We start from the raw sequence: 18,937 nt of genomic DNA on the forward strand, positions 1-18,937 counted from the left end.
TTTTAATGCGCAGAAAACATTTGGTGAAGGCGTGCCTATAAGGCAGGCACATATAGGGGCCAATTCACAGATAAAATAGACCATAACAGTCCTTTTTTCATATAAATTGGTAGTAAAAACTGTCAAATTGCTACGTATTTGGTGTACGATTAAACGTTACGGTCTATTTTCTGGGAAATTGGCCCCGAAATTTACATCAAACTCTTCCCGTTTAAATGGTAATTTAAATAAGTTCCAGTATAAAAATGTCTAATTTACATAAATATCCTCTGTGATAACTTATTTGTGATCGATTCTATTAATATTTGGCAATAACAAATCAATTATCTCAATTTTGGTCCTTAAATCAATCGCACTTGACTGCTTTGGTGCCGTTAGAGTGGGCTAACTTTTTCGCCGAGGCATCCTCATTTTTCTTGTAGGTCTTTCTGTAGAAGTCACTGAACAGATACAAGAAGATGATCACGTTGCCGACGAAGAAGAAGGTCAGGGAACGAGGCAGGTTGCAGTCCATGGCGACGATAAAGACCAGGTATGCCAACATCATGCAGAATTGGGTCTGGGGGGAGAAAGATACAGGTTAAAGGTAAACGATCACCTAAGATGTGTAAAAAATGGGGTTAATAGATAGACATTTTTGGTCTCGTTGCATTTGGCTGCATGTAATATTATTAACTTTCCGAAGATTGTAGTAAGTTGTCCTACTATCATAGTACGATGGTACAATATCATAGTACAATCGTGAATTTCAAAGTACGATTGTACAATATCGTAGTAGGATTGTATAATATCGGAATACGATCATACAATATCGTAGTAGGTTCGTACAATATCGTAGTACGATCATATAATATTGTAGTAGTATAGCGTACTATCGTAGTAAGATTGAGCACTATCGTACATACTCTGGATTATTTACTTCTTCATTTTGTTCCAATTACTCACGAGGGCATCAGGAGGCCTACTTTGTAAACCATCATAAACTGTCACATAAATCGTTCAATAAAACAATAGGCATTCAATTTCCTTCCATCGCCGCGTTGTAAGTAAAAGCTAATTTAAGACAAAGCAGTAAAATCTAAACACTTTCTTAATAAATCTCGATACGGTTATAACTATTAACTTTCTATTCGAACGACTTAATGAAGTGACTTATAAAAGTAGTTCTTACCAATTGGATCCATGTCATGTATTTTTCCACCAGAGGTACTTTTGGTATTCAGGACCCATTGCTGCCACCATGTAGTAGAAATACATCACTATATGGACGAAGGAGTTCAAGAAACCGATCACGATTCCTTGCTCACCTAGGAAAAAAATGTTATAACTAATAAAAATGTAGTAGAAATACATCACTATTGGACTAGAAACCGATCACGATTCCTTGCTCACCTAGGAAAAAATGTTATAACTAAATAAAAAGGTCTATTATTTTACTTCTCATATTGTAGACAAATCATTTTATGTATATGAATAATATCTCTAATTACTATTATTTTATTATTACCTGGAACGTATTTGAGATACCCCCATGAGAAAAGTGCTGTAATTGTGTGATGATAAACATGAAGAAATGTGACTTGATTTTGCTTTTTTCTCAAAACAAAAATACAGTATCCAGCAATTCGACAAGTTTTGAGAAAAAGTACCACCACGCGCTTTTTGCTAACTGTAAGAATAAAGGATATATGAAAAATATAATTATAAATATATTTGGTTTAATAATTTTATAAATTACCGCATCGAAGAAGGGTCCTTTCCTGGAGGCAGGATGGCAACCATGTTTCAGCAGATGCCGAAAATCAACTTCGAAAATCTAAAATATAAATGAATAAATAAATAAGTATAAATCACATAGTCCTAATTATAAAGAAATGGTTTCGACGATAGTCTCCCTAAACTTATGAACGAATTAGATGAAATGGATTTCATATTTAGGAAATGGGTACTGCTGTTTTTGAGAAAACTTCAACAAAAAGTCAATTATTTCAATAAATCCAAAAAACAGAATTTAATTTGTAATTTATTTATTTTTTTATCATTACTACTTGATATCAGGCTGTTTCAAATCATGTATATTTTATAATTATGAAATGAAAGGTATGAGATACCACACGTCCAAATTATCCTAAAGTCAATAATAGACCTTCGAATACTCTTTTTTATTAAAAAACCATTAATTGAGATTATAAATCAAATTTATATAAATATGATAATTTTATATTTTTTTAGTAGATCTGAGATAATGTTGTGTGAAGATTTTTGGATCAGAGTTATGAACTTTAGGAAAAACAAGAGTTACTTCTAGAATTTGTAAGATTTGGAGATGTGGTGCCTAGCAAAAAAAAATGATCCATGTGGTCACAGTTGAAAACCAAAAATAATCAATATTTTAGCAATTTGTGCAAGTGCAATGACTTGAAACGGCAAGAAAGCATAAAATTAGCAAACCAGATTTTCTGGCAAAAACATAAACTTCTCCTTGGAAAATTAAAAATACTTATCAATCTTTACATTTATAGTTGTATCATTACCACACATTTGCATAAATATTGACCCAACGCCAGAAAATTATATCACATCATAAAATCCTCTATAAATTATCGTAAAAACAATTATTCATATTGCAATTGATATAAAACTAACAGGCAAATTTATATCACTTCAAGGTTTTCTGATTACATCACAAATGCAAATCAGCATAACTATCAACCGCAAAACTATTCTCATATATTTATTACTATTACTATTACTATTATTATCATAACTTACATGAGAGCAAAGCCATATCGAAAATAAAACTTGATATCCATTGTAGGCAATTAAAAGTGGTTTCATCTGGAATGGTTTTCTCGTCGACATCCATTGTGGCCCAAGTTTTAGGACAAAATATAAGTATAAACTTAAAATAGTTACTACTGGAACTGGTGATTGCATAAAAAGCCATTTGTCGACATCAGGATCTGAAATTGGAAGAAAACAACTGGTAATGATCAAAAATCGATTAAGTAGTTGCCAAAGGAAACTTATGTAAAGGATTATTGAAGGTTTGAGTTAATTTGTTTAATCATATAAAAGTACATTAAATTTAAAAAAAATTAAACCACATAATTTTCTAATTGGAAGTTTTGTGTTAATTTGTTTAAATATAAAATTTGCTAACTATTTAGTAATAACTCTTAAGCATACAAATTATCAAAAAATAATTAAAATCTTAAGACATTTTACAATCCATCCTTGTCTTTAAAATTAAATATACTTAAGGCATTTTTTCAGTCATAATAAAAAATAAATAAATAAAATCGATTCATTTTACCCAGGGTCAATTTCCGATTCTATGAATTCAAATTTGAAAATTCTCCGATTTAATTCCACAACTTGCATAAGATGAATATCCATTAAAAAAATTTAACAATGCGCATTTTCGCAAATAAATTTAAATTATTCAAATCAAATGCAATTCAACGATTTTCTGCAAATTTAGTAATAAACGTCAATGACTTTTTAAAAATCATTGAACTGCATTCTAAATAAAAATAAAATTTGAAATCCAAGTAGCTGTTGTATAAATATATAGTTTAGTAAAAATAATACATAATTTATCATTATAACAGTGCCTGTTTATAGTTTCACCTGAATGATTATTTTATTAGTGATTTAATTACTTTTTCAGTTCTTTATATTGAAATAAAGTAGTAAAAAGTATTAGAAATTGCTCTCAAAATAATATTTTATTCCTCTATATATTTGATAATAGTTATGGCCAATTCACAAGACCACAAATTTAAAAAATAGAAATTACCTGTGCCAATATTTATTTCTTTATAGTTGCTGTGTAATTCTTGTAGAAATGACGACATCTCGACCTAAAAAAAATTTCAATCATTATAATAAATGTATAAATTTATAAAGTTATAAACAAATATAAATAACTTTATAATATATAATTCTTTGTCTGTAGATATTTCTAGAATAGAATTTCATATATAAAATTTCTAATATAAAACATATTAAAATAGATCAAATAACCACTGGGTTGTCTTCTAAAAATTAGATAGTATAAATAATACTATAATAATAATAATATTTTTCTCACTACTTTTTATCACCTGGTCCTTTGTACCCCATAGGTGGAGTAAAAACAGACAGCCAGGGGGCAAAAAAATCCACCATTTTTTTTTAACTTACCGTAGGGTAGTTATAGTAATGGGCCGAAAATAGAAAATGAAAATTTTTGCATATCTTCACGTTTCAGAGGTTTCTGAACATTTTGGCATACCCCAGAAAAAATGGATGTGTGTGTATGTATGTATCGATACAATATTTCGTCCACGTTTTCGGGCGCACGGATCAACCGATTTGAATGATTCAAAAACATTCAATTTGTAATGATTGAGAGAAGAGGTGATTGGTTTTTGGTAAAGTTAGGTCCAGTCATTTCCAAGATACAGAGCTCAATATACAAAAAATGACAGTTTTTGAGAGAACTAAGCATCCGATTTAAAGGATTAAAAAATCTTGTGTTGACAAAACAATAGCTTTTGGAAGAAAAAAATGGATTTCAAATTTTTTAAATTTTTTTTTAGAAATTTGCTGAATTTCTGAATTGAAAAAAATCCAATTTTTTTCAAAAAAAAAACGATATTTTCTAGGTACTAAAAATATACATGATTTGGTGGGGGAGGGAGGGTCAATTTTAAATATCACCATGTATCACCAAGAGTGAGGAAAGGGTCTAAAAATCCTTAAAAAGCAATCACGTGATTAATGGACGCCTCCTAATGGTGATGGGCCGAAACTTTAAGTACAAATGGATACCACTACTACTTGTCCAAATCGCAAATATGAACCATCGTCTGCACGAAACCAGATAAAAACCAACAAATAATTGTAACTATAACAATTAGCCCGATTGGAAAAAAGTCCTTAATATGACAACATAAACAAATTCCATTAAATTTGAATTCGGTGTCACGAATCACGATGCAATTCGGTCGTGCGCTAAAATTGCTTCGGCATCGTCGTCGTCGTCGTCGCGAAATTAGTTAATGATTGATGCTCGAATAATACTTGCATTGCTTTTCTCTATAATGAACATGACCCACATCATGGGATAGTGAAATAAATAGTCGAAGGAGAGAAATGGCATCCGAGAGACGAAGTTCGTAGGAGAAATGTATAGCTTTGCCATTTAGGAATGTACGACAAATACTTGGTAGTAGTAGGTACATTATTGCATGTTTAGTACGAAATCGTCGGACAAGTCTATTCGGATTGTTTATTGCCCTTACCATTTGCCAAGAGCGTTATATCATTACCAGTTCCGCCACTTTTATTCCATTCTCGCGTACTTTGTTATATATAACTATATGTATGATAAATCAACAAATATTTATGTATTTGCATATAGCAACATATATAGAGTGGTCAATAATATGGATGTTTTCGAATTTCCTTGCTCCCAGAGACTCAAATGCTTCGAAATCGATGAAACAAATTCTCTGGAAGTTTTAGCTCTTAATATTCACTTTAAGATAGTCCGCACTTCAACTAAAGTTTCTTGGTTATGTAAAATTATAACTGGCGTATTGATCGCAAGGTCTACAGCCATGTAAAATAAATAAAAAAAAAAGTTTCTTGGTTCTTCTAAGTAAATACTTATTTTATAAAGTATATCAAATTTTTGTCGTAAATTTGTTATCTATGATCAACATAAGCAAATATAAAGGTATTCTCAACAATTTGTTAATATTAAGAACTGAAATTTACAGATTTTTTTTTAACATTATGGCAAGGTACTTGTTTAAAAAAAAAGAAAAAAAAAAGAAAATAGTTTCCCGAAACGGTTTGACCGATTTTCATGAAATTTTACAATCATGTTCAGTCAGTATGACTGGGAATCAAATAACATTTTTTTATACCCCTAAGTGGTGAAGGTTGGCCATCCTTACATTTTTTTTTTGGACCATTTGTTTATAATTTGTAATTGAAAGACACTTACAGCCCTAAATTTTCACCCTCCTACCAAAATATATAAAAACATTGAATCGCTAAATGTGGCATGCTTTGCAGTGGGTAAACTGTCCATATACTCCATGTTAGCTTTTCCTTTCAGTTATATACCACATACAATCACAATCACTTTGTTATTTTTTAACTAATTACTTTGGTTATAGATAAACAAAGTTTGCCGGGTTAGCTAGTATATATATATAACTTACTTACTTACTATAAATAATTAAGGCAAAAAAATATGCACTAACAACTACCTTCACCTAAACTGTTCACAACTACCTTCAACTTGTACCTCACAACTTGTTGCACATTTTATATGTATTTTATATATACATTCATATATATATATATATATATATATATATATATATATATAACTAAACATCATATTTCTATTATTTATATAATCTAAACTTAAATAACTCGTGTGCAACGTTCTATTTCTATATCGAATATCCTGGGGCTAAAAATCGTTTACAAAACGCATTCGAAAAACCCACGGCGTTATGAATATTGTCAAAATACCGACATATCATTTAAATGTCGTTAAAAAATAATGAAATCCGCTTATTTTATTAATTGTTTTGCTCAGGGGTCATTGCACATTGTACAACTTTTTAAACTAATAGTCAATGTTTAAAAAATCGATTTGTAGTTGTTGTCGAAATTGAATAATTTGACATGATAATAAAATACTATATTTTTAAATTTCGATATGTTAATATTATATATGAAGACTTTCAGTAAAATTTTCATAGTTTAACAGAAGGCAGCCCAGAAATCTAGTGGTTTTCAACCTTTTTAGCACCGCGCCCGTCCGCTTTAATAAAAAAAATTGTTACGCCTCCCTCAATTTTTTTTAACAATTTAGTAAATACTCGATTTATTGATATTATCAAACTGCAAATTAAAATACAATATTATGCAAAAATATACATAGAAACTAATACTAACTAACTTATTTCAATTTATAATAAATTTTCAACACACTTAATTAGTATGTTTTTGGAATTGTCACCGTTTTTGCAGAAAAGTTCCCTGAAGGCAATCTTCACGCGTTATCATATTTAAAATCTTTAATCTGACTTCTACTTGATATCAAGCAGGCCGAGGTAGATATCGAACCAGAATTAGTAGTTGCTAGACCACATTTTACCACTCAAACAAACTTTTAGGTACTGTATTAAAAATGAAAGGTTAATAACGGTATTATAAAAAAATACATTTAACACATTGTGGTTTTCATATCGTGTCATACGTTCATAAAAAATTGCCTAAATTTCTCCAGACTATTACAGACGTATTTTATAGTGACAAAGAATTTTAAGAATCTTCAGAATCAGTTTAAGAATTGTAGAATATAATAATTAAACATGAATGTAGTTAGCCTGTTAATTAATAAGATAACAATTATGCAACTACTAACTTAATAGGTTTTAAAAAAATATAAACTAGGTAGCATATTTCTAGCTTAGGCGCACTTTTTGTGAGCCTATAATATTTAAGGTTGTTTCTTCAGTACAGGATCTCCATGTCTATGCAAGTTTTATTAAAATCTTCTGAAAAATTTCCAACATTTTTAACTTCATTAATATAAATAGTATATACTAAGATCTCAGGATATTATTCAAAATTAAAAAAAAAAAAACATATTTGATCACTTTTTGTAAGCCTATAATATTCAAGAATGTATATTTAGTACATAATCTCTATCTCTACGTAATTTTCTTTACAATATTTACCATCCTTTACCATCTTTACCAAAAATTGATCAGCACGATTTCTAAGTGATATATTTTGAAAAGTTTTTGAATTTCCAAAATTGATCAAAGACTTTTGGATGAAATAAAGATGAAAAATTTTGCACCTGCTAATTGTAGGTAAGAATTCACAAAATTAGCAAATTGGATTTTCTGGCCAAAACAAAAACTTCTCCTTCAGGACCAGGTTAGGCTAACAAGGATGACTTAAAAAAACGGAGTCTGGATAATAATTATTACAAGTATTAGGTCTCTCGTCATTATTCAATCATCGATAAATAAACAGTTTTATTATTCGATTGGATGCGCCTAAGTCGTCAATCTATCTTCGTCTTAAGCTAAAAAGTTCCGATGGCGTTTTGCTCATCATTCTGTACGATTAGAAGATTTCTTCGACATAGAAATCTCGAAATCTCAAAATACCTTATATCCTGGTCAATTAATTTAACAAACTGTTAAATTTATATACATATCTACATGGAGTCATTACGATTGTAAAAAAGAGAGAAGAGTTGCATCAAGAGAAATTCAATATTGAAATTAAATAGATACATGTGAGACCTTGACTGTTCAAATAGATATTTTGTGATTATGGTGTTTTATTAATATTATTAACTCTCTGAATAATAACTTATAAATTTCCATATATAAAAGAAAGTATGCATTTATATTTGTGTAGTATGCACTAATACAATTTTTGTGATGCACATCCTCATACGATGAGCAATAGGGCATTTTATTTAATATTAGGATATCAGATTGTAAATGTTTTATTTTATTTTTTTTATTTACTTAAGATTAATTATGTAGTTTTAATTAATTCATGTTTTCCACTGATGATGAATGTTAACCTACTTAAAATAAAATATTAAAACCTATATTAAAATAGAATTCAGCTCTTGTCAAATATCGAAATGTTTTATATGTTTAGTCATAAAAAATAATTCTAGAGATTTTATTATAAAAAAAAATAACTGATTAGAAATATAAAAATATGTGGTATATAAGTGAAAATAAATTTTATAAAAATGCAAAGCATGTCACATATAAATGTTCATAGGGCATTGCAAGTGCCAACCTTATCTGAAACTTATCTTCATTTAAATTGAATTGGCAAATTTGGAAATTCAAGGTTTTGATATATTCATTAATCTATTGATTTTTTAATTACGAAGCGAAATCCGAACATTAATTTTTGAATGCCTAGTAAATCTTAATAAAGTGTCTTTAAATTACACATAAACATAAAAAATTGGTCGTATAATTTGGAAAAAAACGCTTAGTTAAATAAGTTTCTAACTTAAATTTAAGCTTTTTTATAAGTTTAAGAAAATCTGAATCGAAATTCAGTGACAAACATTCACTGATTGAAAGCGAGAAAAGAATATTCAATTACTAAAATGACTATTATAAAATTAGAGTTTGTAGGAAAAAGGTAAAAATTTAGTGCTATATGTTCAATTAAAAAATTTGAAAAAAATCTGAAAAGTGTCCGATTCTCAGCCATGCTAAACATGATTATATAATATAATATAATATAATTTCATAAAAGCCGTTTTGGAAGAGTATTGCCACTAACATCCTGACACGAGAATTATATATATATATATATATATATATATATTTATAAGAAAGCATAAAGGACCCAAGCACAATATCCTTATTTGCAACAGATTAATAATGTGTGTGTACGTATATTAGGGTGATTCTTAATATGGATTTTTTTAATTTCTTTGCTCCCAGGAGCTCAAATTCTTCCAAATTAATAAATAAAAAATCTCTGAAAGTTTTAGCTCTTAATATTAACTTTAAGACAGCCCGCACTCCAACCAAAGTTTCTTGGTTCTTCTTCCTAAGTAAATAATCATTTCATAAATGATATTAAATTTTTGTTGTAAATTTTTTATATATGATCAAAATAAGCAAATAAAATGTTATTCTCAAAATTTTGATTCACTTATTATAAAATTCTAAAAAACAAATGAAATTTTTCCATAAGAAACTTTGGTTGAAGTGCGCACTATCTTAAAGTTAATATTAAGAGCTAAAAACTTTCAGAGAATTGTTTCTTATCAATTTGGAAGCAGTTGAGTCCCTGGGAGCAAAGAAATTCAAAAACATCCACATTAAGGACCACCCTCTTGTATGGAATGAAATAAAAATTTATACAAACTATATAAATCTTCGAAATTGATGTACTGACTTCTTAAATATTACCAACATATATCTCCTATCAAAAATAAATAACTAATTAAATAAAATGTTTTAAGGCGCCCATTCAATAATAAAAAAAATTTAAAACTGAAAACGTTTCGAGTCTGAGCTTAACACATCTTCAGTGAATACAAATAATTCAAACTAAAACACATGAACTGAGAAGCACATTATTATTAAAAAAATATATAATATAGTTATATAATTTAAAAAATAAAATAAAGCAATATAGGAAGACTTGCAAAATTATAATTTGGAGAACATGATCAATTTCAATCAAGTCCATTAATTTCAAGCTTCAAGCATTGATCAAGCATGTTCTTCTCACATTTTTTGTGAGGACGTCCTGAAGATGGGGACATCCCCGAAACGATGATTTTTTTTTTTGTAAAATGAGGTTTTTAGTTCAGATTACATATTCGATCATGTATAGACCTTCGTGTCGTATTTTGTGCTTAGATCATCATTACATTTCTAATACTGTTATTAACCTAGACGAATCTTTCGACGTCCGCCGTCAATTTGGTTTCGATTAATTTATCGCACCTCATCTTTCACTCGGACTGTTATGTCCTCATTGAAGGCGATGTCTGTACGATGAATTGGTAAAAATCATAAATGATAGGAACTTTTTCACTTTGTCTTACTGAAACACTTTTGAAAAATGCTTAAGACGTGACTTGACATATTGGAAAACATTAAAAATTACAGTTCACACTCGCTAGAAGAACTAGACTCACATAGATGTCTATAGTTGAGTGTATAATAAAAGACTCAAAAATTTTGAAGTATGATCAATCCCATAAGGGATATAATTTATATTTTTAATTCAATTCAATTATATTCTATTGTATCCCATAAGGGATATAATAGAATATAATTGTTTCACAAAAAAACATTAATCCAAAAATAAACCTCATCCTCTTGTCTAATAAAGTAGGTAATGTGAAGTTTGGTAAATTATTTTTTTTTTCGAAATTAATTTTTATGAAAATATTCATTCAAAGGTTATGTGAAACTTTTGTTAAAAAATTAAAAGTGTCTTTTATGTCTAATATATGTTTCATTAGTATATTTAGGTTAGATAAAGTTTTACTTTTTTTAAATGCATGTTCATGTTCTCTGGCTCGTTTTTTTAATTTTTGTTTCATTTGACCTATGATCGAAGCCAATTTTTGAAATTTATTTTCTATATCAGGTTTTTTGCTTTTGGTTATCAATTTAACATTCTAGCACTACAAAACTGACCTTCCTTCACAATATATTTTATCATTGATGCGTTTTGTTTATGAATAATTAAGTAAATAAATAAAATTCCTAGACAGATTGCATTCATATGGACGAAAATAAAAGATATATATGCACAATCCACTAATTTAAGCTGTTTTCTTCAAATTTATAATTTTAAATTCTGTCTGGATATTTACGCCGTCTTCAAGTAATATATACAAACTACAGAAAAAATATTAATTTTTTTTTTTGGTTTTTTATCAACTTGTAGTAATCTTTTTTTGCCAATGTATGTAACCATGTTTTTGCTAATCACGTTGTCATTTAAAAAGAATAATCTTGGAAGTTTTATTGTCAAATTTTTATTACGAAACAAGAAATTTAGCTATTAAAGGACCTATCTTCAAACTTGTAACTAATTTTTGCACGATTGATTTGTCAGAAGTACAACTTTTTAATTTACGACATCAAATATTAGAAATTGTCGTTTATTGTATTGTATTGTACTTCATTGCAAATTTTAATTATTTTATTTATTAATTTTATTATTAACATCATTTGCTTTTTATTTTTTATTAAATTATCATAATACGGATATCAGTTTAAAAGAAATAATGTCCTTTATTTTGTACTATATATTACAATACTCATGATATATTTTATTTATATTCAATGTAACCAGATGTTATTATATATCAGTTGAAATATATATTGAAATTAAAAAAAAATAGGAAATCAAGTGTTCAATTTTTAAATGCCCAATATTTTCAAATTTGTTAACTTCGACATCAATCAATATTTTTCTGTCTATAAACAATATTTGATACAACTTCTCTGTCAACAGATTCCTATCATCTTAATTTTCCTCAAGATTATCATCTTAATTTTCATCAAGATTATCTTAACGATTCTTTAATAACCCTCCAAAACTTTTAACATCCCTTAGAGTAAGTTACAGTAATCGCAAAACAATCGAAAATATTTTTTTTGCATATTTCTACGTTTCTACGTTTCAGAGGTTTCTGAACATTTTGACATACTTTAAAAAAAGTTTATGTATGTGTGGTGTGTGTATGTGTCTATGTAGTATGTTTGTTTGTATGTTTGGATACAATTTTTCGCCCACGATTTCGAGACCAGGGATGAACCGATTTGAATACTTGAAAAACATTTGATTCGTATTGATAGGGAGAGGGTGCTGATTTTGGCAAAGGCAGGTCGAGCGGTTAGATATATACTAGTAGAAACCGAGTTTTTGAAAGAACAGAGTATCCGATTTGAATGATCCAAAAAACATTCAATTTGTAATAATGGGGAAAAATAGTGATTAGTTTTTGGCAAAGGTAGGTCCAGCCGTTTTGGAGATACCGAGCTAATTGTGTAAAAAATGGCAGTTTTTGAAAAAATGATTCAAAAAACTTTCTGCTTGAGTTGACAAAACAATTGCTTTTGAAAAAAAAAATTTTTACTTCAATGTTTTTTTATTATATTTTTGTATATCGAAAATAATTCAAATTTTAATTTTAATTCTGGCTAAACTCTTAAAGCTCATTTATATACATTCAATAAATAATTTTAACTCTATAATTCAAATTATATAATTCTTATAAATATTAGACAATATTATTCCTCGAACAATTTGTTACGGTACGGGAAGTTCCAGCAGTTGGCCTTAAGGCACGATGTCTTACACAACTAGTTAGGATATTAAGTATTAGGATAATAACCATTAAAATAATAACTATTACTTCATTAACAAAAATTAAAAAAAAAAAACATTAATTTGATCATATTTCATTCTTAACCCTGTCGTGGAGTAGTAATAAAAGAATATGAGCTAACAATCCCTAATCAAGTAAGTAAAAGTAAAAATTTCATCATGAAGAGAAAGGAAAATTAGGTTGCCTTCTAGTAATATCAGGTTGTAAGAAATTACATTACAACATCTGAAATTTTTTTAAAAATAATATAAGTCTTTCATTTATTTGTTGCCCTCGTTTCGATTACCAAGTCACTTATTTATCTCCTAATTTGTTGGTGTCATGTCGATAGTTCATTTTAAATATGTACGCACTATGAATTAAATCAATCGAAATTAACATTGAAACAAATATGACGATGAATAAAATTATAATTGTTTGTATTATTCCTTTGGCTATTATTGTATTAGAATTTTTTCACAATTCATTATTCAATCGTGCGTAATTCTCGGTCTCATTTTTTATCGATGAATATTAAGTTAGAAGAAGCGTGAACTATATCAAAACAACCGTGACAATAAATTTTGGGAATAGAAAATCATTAACCTATCTAGAAAACAACAAGTGGAAAATACTATGATAGTGAAATATTTTTATTTACATATTTGTAGACTTCAATAATACCAATATGGACTTATGGTATTCAACTATGGGGTACAACATAAAGATTATCCAAAAAGTCAAAATAAAATTTTAAGAGTAATAGTTAATGCACCTTGGTACGTTTCGAATAACACTATTCATTCAGATTTAAAACTGACCGTAAAAGAAATAATTCAGGAAAGAAGCAATTCATACCATATGAGATTAGACCAACATCCAAATCCAGCTATGCAATTAATCAAGAATCATGATCCAACTAGAAGGCTCAAAACAAAATAGCCAGAAGATCTACTAACTTAATTTAAGCTCTGTTTATATTAATAACATAGATTATTTATTAACATAGATTTATTTTGTTAACATTGATTTATTATTAACATAGATTATCTACAGAGGAATCTCTTCAGTAAAGTTGACCTCTAAATAACATATTTATTGGATCACATAGGCTCATAGAAATTTGTATTTCTAATTGTCTATAGTAAATAAAGAAAAAAAATTGAAGACTTCGCGAGAAGGCATGGTTGACCACTCGATGGTTAACCACTCTTCTTTGTGGGGCCATCATGTTTAGATGTATATCTAATAGTTATGTGTTTGTGTTGCAGCAATGCCCCCCGGAAGCACAAAATCTCAAGCAAAAAGCTGATATCACTACTGCTTGATCTAGAACTAGTCGTGGTCGAGGTAGAAATCAAACCCAGAACTTGTGGTTACCAATCCATGATCTTACAACTACCAGCTCTTAGTTTAAAATATGTTGTGGAAAGTTAACTTTTATTTTTCCCGAATATAAAATGATTGTTGCAAAAGCATTAAAAGTATTGAAATGTATGTCATGCTCGTTTAGAATTTGTTCACGCTTCTTTAAACTTGTATTTAACATGAGGCGATAAAATTGGCTATGAGATTTGCGCATTATTCAATAGTGAATTGAATAAATTGTATTGCCATTGAAACATACAATTAATTTTCTTAAGAAGTTTTAATATTTTATTGAAAAATTAAAGAATCACCTTAATGCGGAATTCAATAATTAAATTATTGCAATTACAAGAGACAAGAGGCATAGGATCTCCAAATAAAAAGACAGGATTATGAAACTGATAATATTCTTTCACACAATCATTTATTCCAAAAATCAAAATTGAAATTTTTAGCATATCTTCACATTTTGAAGGTTTCTGAACATTTTGGCATACCTTAGAAAAAATGAATGTGTGTGTGTGCGTATGAGTGTGTGTATGGATACAATTTTGCGTCCACGATTTTGTGCGCACAGATCCACCAATTTGAATAGTTTAGAAAACATTCGATTCCTATTGATAGGGAGATGTGTCGATTAGTTTTTCGGCAAAGGCAGGTCTAGCCGTTACGGAGATACGGAGCTAATTATGCAGAAATGGCAGTTTTTGAGAGAACTAAGCATCCGATTTGAATGATTCAAAAATTTCTGCTTGTGTTGATAAAACGATTGCTTTTGGGGATTGTTTTGTTTTAATTTCTTAAAAAAAAATCACTAAATTTTATTCTTCGAATATTTCTTTATATATAGTACGAAAAGTTCCAGCAATTTGCCTTAAGGCACAATGCCATAGACCACTAGCTATAAATAAGTATTTAAATTTTTCTTCATATGACTGCATAATTTAAATTAATTTATCAAAATTTAAAAAAATACCATTGGGTAACCTTCAATTCGATAATTTGTATTTATCCCCAGAATCCCTAATTATTTTTTTGAAAGTAAATTATATTTATCGATACAAAATTGAAATTTTGAAATTTTATTGAAAATAATTTGTATTTATTCTCAAAATTCCTAAGTATTTTTATGAAAATAAATTAACGAAAGAATAATATTAACGAAAGTTTTTCAGAAAAATAACAAAATAGACTAAGTAATCTAAGTGTCAGATAAATTTCATAATAAAAGAATTAAAAAATCGTACTTAAATAATCACAGATTGTTGAATTATTTCATTACAACCTTGACACTTAATATTTTCTTAATATTTATCCATTTAGTTGTGTAAATTAAATCTTTAAAACATTTATTTTCATAATTTAATTGAAATCAAGCTATATGTGAAGCATGATCTACAAGAAAAAGTAAAATCCGTTAAAAAAATCCTTTCTATTCTTTTTGTTGGGAGTACACATCAGTGTAAAAAATTGCATTACTGGACGAAGATTCTCATATTTATTTTTGTACTTTATGAAAAATTGATTTAATATTTTATTTTAAAAAAATCAATTAAAAAAAAACGAAGTTTTACCAATTTTACATAAGCCATCACCTTCATTTTTGAAAGTATGTACTTAAATCACCGTTTACCGAGCAATGATTCGAACTTTTTGGATGTATCGAATTTTTTTCGATATCATGAAAATTATTTGGGTCAATTCACAGTACTAATTTATTAACAAGTCATTCAAAATAATACTCAGGTTAATAGAGTTTGAATTAATGTAGAATAATAGGAAAGTACCAGCGGAAAATATTTTTTTGGGAGACCTCTGGAATTGATTAGTGCATCGGACAATGATAATAATAAATAATGCATTAGAATTATATATTTTTTATATATAATTTAAAATATGCAATTCCAGGTTAAAACAATCGATGATATAAATGTATATGTCTTTAAAATACATATACGCCATAAACAAATAATTGGTAAAATTAAATATATATATATATATATATATATATATATATATATATATATATATATATATATATATATATATATTGAGGTGGTCCTTAATATGGACATTTTCGAATTTTCTTGCTCCCAAGGGCTCAAATGGTTCCAAATTGCTAAAAAACAATTCTCTGAAAGTTTTAGCTCTTAATATTAACTTTTAGATAGCAATTCAATCAAACTTCGTATGGAAATAGCATGGAAAAAATTTTGAAAATTAAAAAAATAATAACAAAAAAATAATTTTTTAAATATTTCATATGAAAAATGCATACTGTTTCATGAAGAACATATTAAAACAAGAATGAAATATTTTTTACATACAAAAAAAAACAATTATTATTATAAATAATAAAATGAATTTAAGTTTTCCTAGGTGCTAAATAATGATATATTTATTGCTTTTTTGCAAGCAAAATATAACAAAAATTGAATGAATAATTTTATATATTATATTTTATATAGGTTTAGATAAAAGTGAACACAAAACTATTAATAACAATAACTTATACTTATTGGCTCATTTATTTAAAATATTTTATAAATATGTCTAATCATTCATCAGAAAAAGAAGCCAAGCAATTAACTCAAAAAAAATATTTCAAACCAAATTGAATTTGTTTAGGTAATGAAAGCACGTGAGATCAAGTGATCTCAAGTAGATATTAAAATAGATATTATAATTATTTAACAAAAATCGCAGAAAATGCCATTTTTAATTAACGAGCAACAATAATAATGAACTAACACTACGTCAATGTTAATAATTAATGATTAAAAAAATATCAATTAATTGAATAAGAAAATTTTCAACTGATATATTCCAAACGAATGTTGAATTTTCAAATTCTGTTCACAAACTAAAAACGATTTTAAATTTTAAAATCGGTTCAGAATATATGGCGATTTTTTTGATTAGCTAGAATTACGAAAAGTTCAATTTTAACAATAGACACTCAAAAAATGTTAATCATTAAAAATACACCAGGTGCAATCAACTTGCAAACAATTTAACAATTATTTAGTAAAAAATTATGCTAACTAAAATATTCTTTCTAAACCTAAAAAATGAACCAAAAAAATGAAAGAAAAGAAAATGAAGTGAACTGAAAAAAATATGCTGATTAAAATTTTGAAATAATAAAAATACTCTTATTTGAAAATAAAAATATCTTTTTCTATGACTGCTAAATTATTCTCAAATGATCTCTCCCAAACCTATTAAATTATCCTAAGTGAAGCAGAAAATTATGCTAACTAAAATTTTAACTATCTGGTCCGAAGAGCAAGTCAAAAAAATGTGCAAAATTATGAACAAAAAATGTTATTTCATCCAAATAAATTAGCTGCAGAATTGTAAGACATCACCCACTTTTTTAGACTCAAAAGAACAAAATTTATAGAATTAACTTAATAGATTTAAGGGAGTATTTTAGTGTAGAGGCATTAATTTTAAGTCAAAAGGCAATTTTTTTTACTATTATTTTTCCCAAAGAAGTTTATGTTTTCATCAAAAAATCCGAATTGCTAATTTTATGTTTTCTCGACGTTTCAAACCATTCTGAATCGAATGAGACCAAATTTGGAAAAAGTATGTGTGTGTGCGTGTATGTAAACAGATTTTTTCATAATTTATTTATCAACGTCACAAAAAAAAGTTAATAAATTTAAAAATTATCGGTGGGGGGTATCAAAATAGTATTAAATTAGAATGATGTCACTATGGTATATATTAGGATTAAGATTTGCAAAAAGGTGTCTGTTTGAACAAACAAGACCATTTCTTACCACTTTTTTAAAAATAGTAAAAATTTAAATTTGAGACTGAAGCTAGTACAGAGAGGTCTATAAAGAAGATTGTTTGAAAATTTCAAGTAAATCGAGAAATTGTGAACATCGTATTGAAAAAGACAATTTTAATAAAAGCGCGTTTAAAGTTTCGCAACAGAAGAGGATGTTTATGATCAAACAACTGTATATCCAAAAATAATTTAAATTTTAAAAAATCCTCTCGTACACATTTTCTTGAATAGTTGAACTTTAAAAATATGGAAAAAAACAAAACAACTATTTTGGAAATTTCTACACTAGAACATCCCTTAAAAAATTTATTGTACTTTATCACCTCAATTATCATTGTTTTTATAAGACAGCTTGTAATTTACATTAAATAGATAAAAAAATAACTAAACTAAATTTAATTTTTAACTATTTTTTTTTAAAAAAAATCTCTCCCATACCTGTTAATTTATCCTCGTAGGTTGACTTGCAAACAGCGTTAAAAAAACAACTATCTATAAATTAATAATTTCAGTATCACTAGAATTTTTTTTTCTAAATAATTATTACTAAATTACAAAAGCACATTGGTGGTACGCGAATAAATAATTTGGTCGATGTGGAGTGATCGACGTCCCAGGTGACACTGACTGCCGGAGGATCCGTCGTCCGGTAGTCAACTAAGAACTAAGCCAACTCAACCGGCGACGGGAGACGACGGGAGACGGCGGGAGACGGCGGGAGACGAAGCGACCATCGAGGGCAGAACAACACGCGGACGAAAGCTTTCGGTAAACTTGGGTCGGAAGAAGGAAGGCGAAATCGAAAAAGATGAAACTAGTGGTGCATGGCATCGTAACTTAAGGCA

General features: G+C 27.9%; 1 pseudogene; it reads right to left on the bottom strand.

Annotated features, from left to right (window-relative positions):
- Nucleotides 1-188: 188 nt before the first annotated feature.
- On the bottom strand, nt 189-18,694 carry LOC113374595 (annotated as a pseudogene).
- Nucleotides 18,695-18,937: the final 243 nt, after the last annotated feature.

This window comes from Ctenocephalides felis, unplaced genomic scaffold, assembly GCF_003426905.1.
Source record: "Ctenocephalides felis isolate EL2017-DRISC unplaced genomic scaffold, ASM342690v1 CF-g0.4_SCAFFOLD_01886, whole genome shotgun sequence".
In the NCBI taxonomy this organism is placed as follows: domain Eukaryota; kingdom Metazoa; phylum Arthropoda; class Insecta; order Siphonaptera; family Pulicidae; genus Ctenocephalides; species Ctenocephalides felis.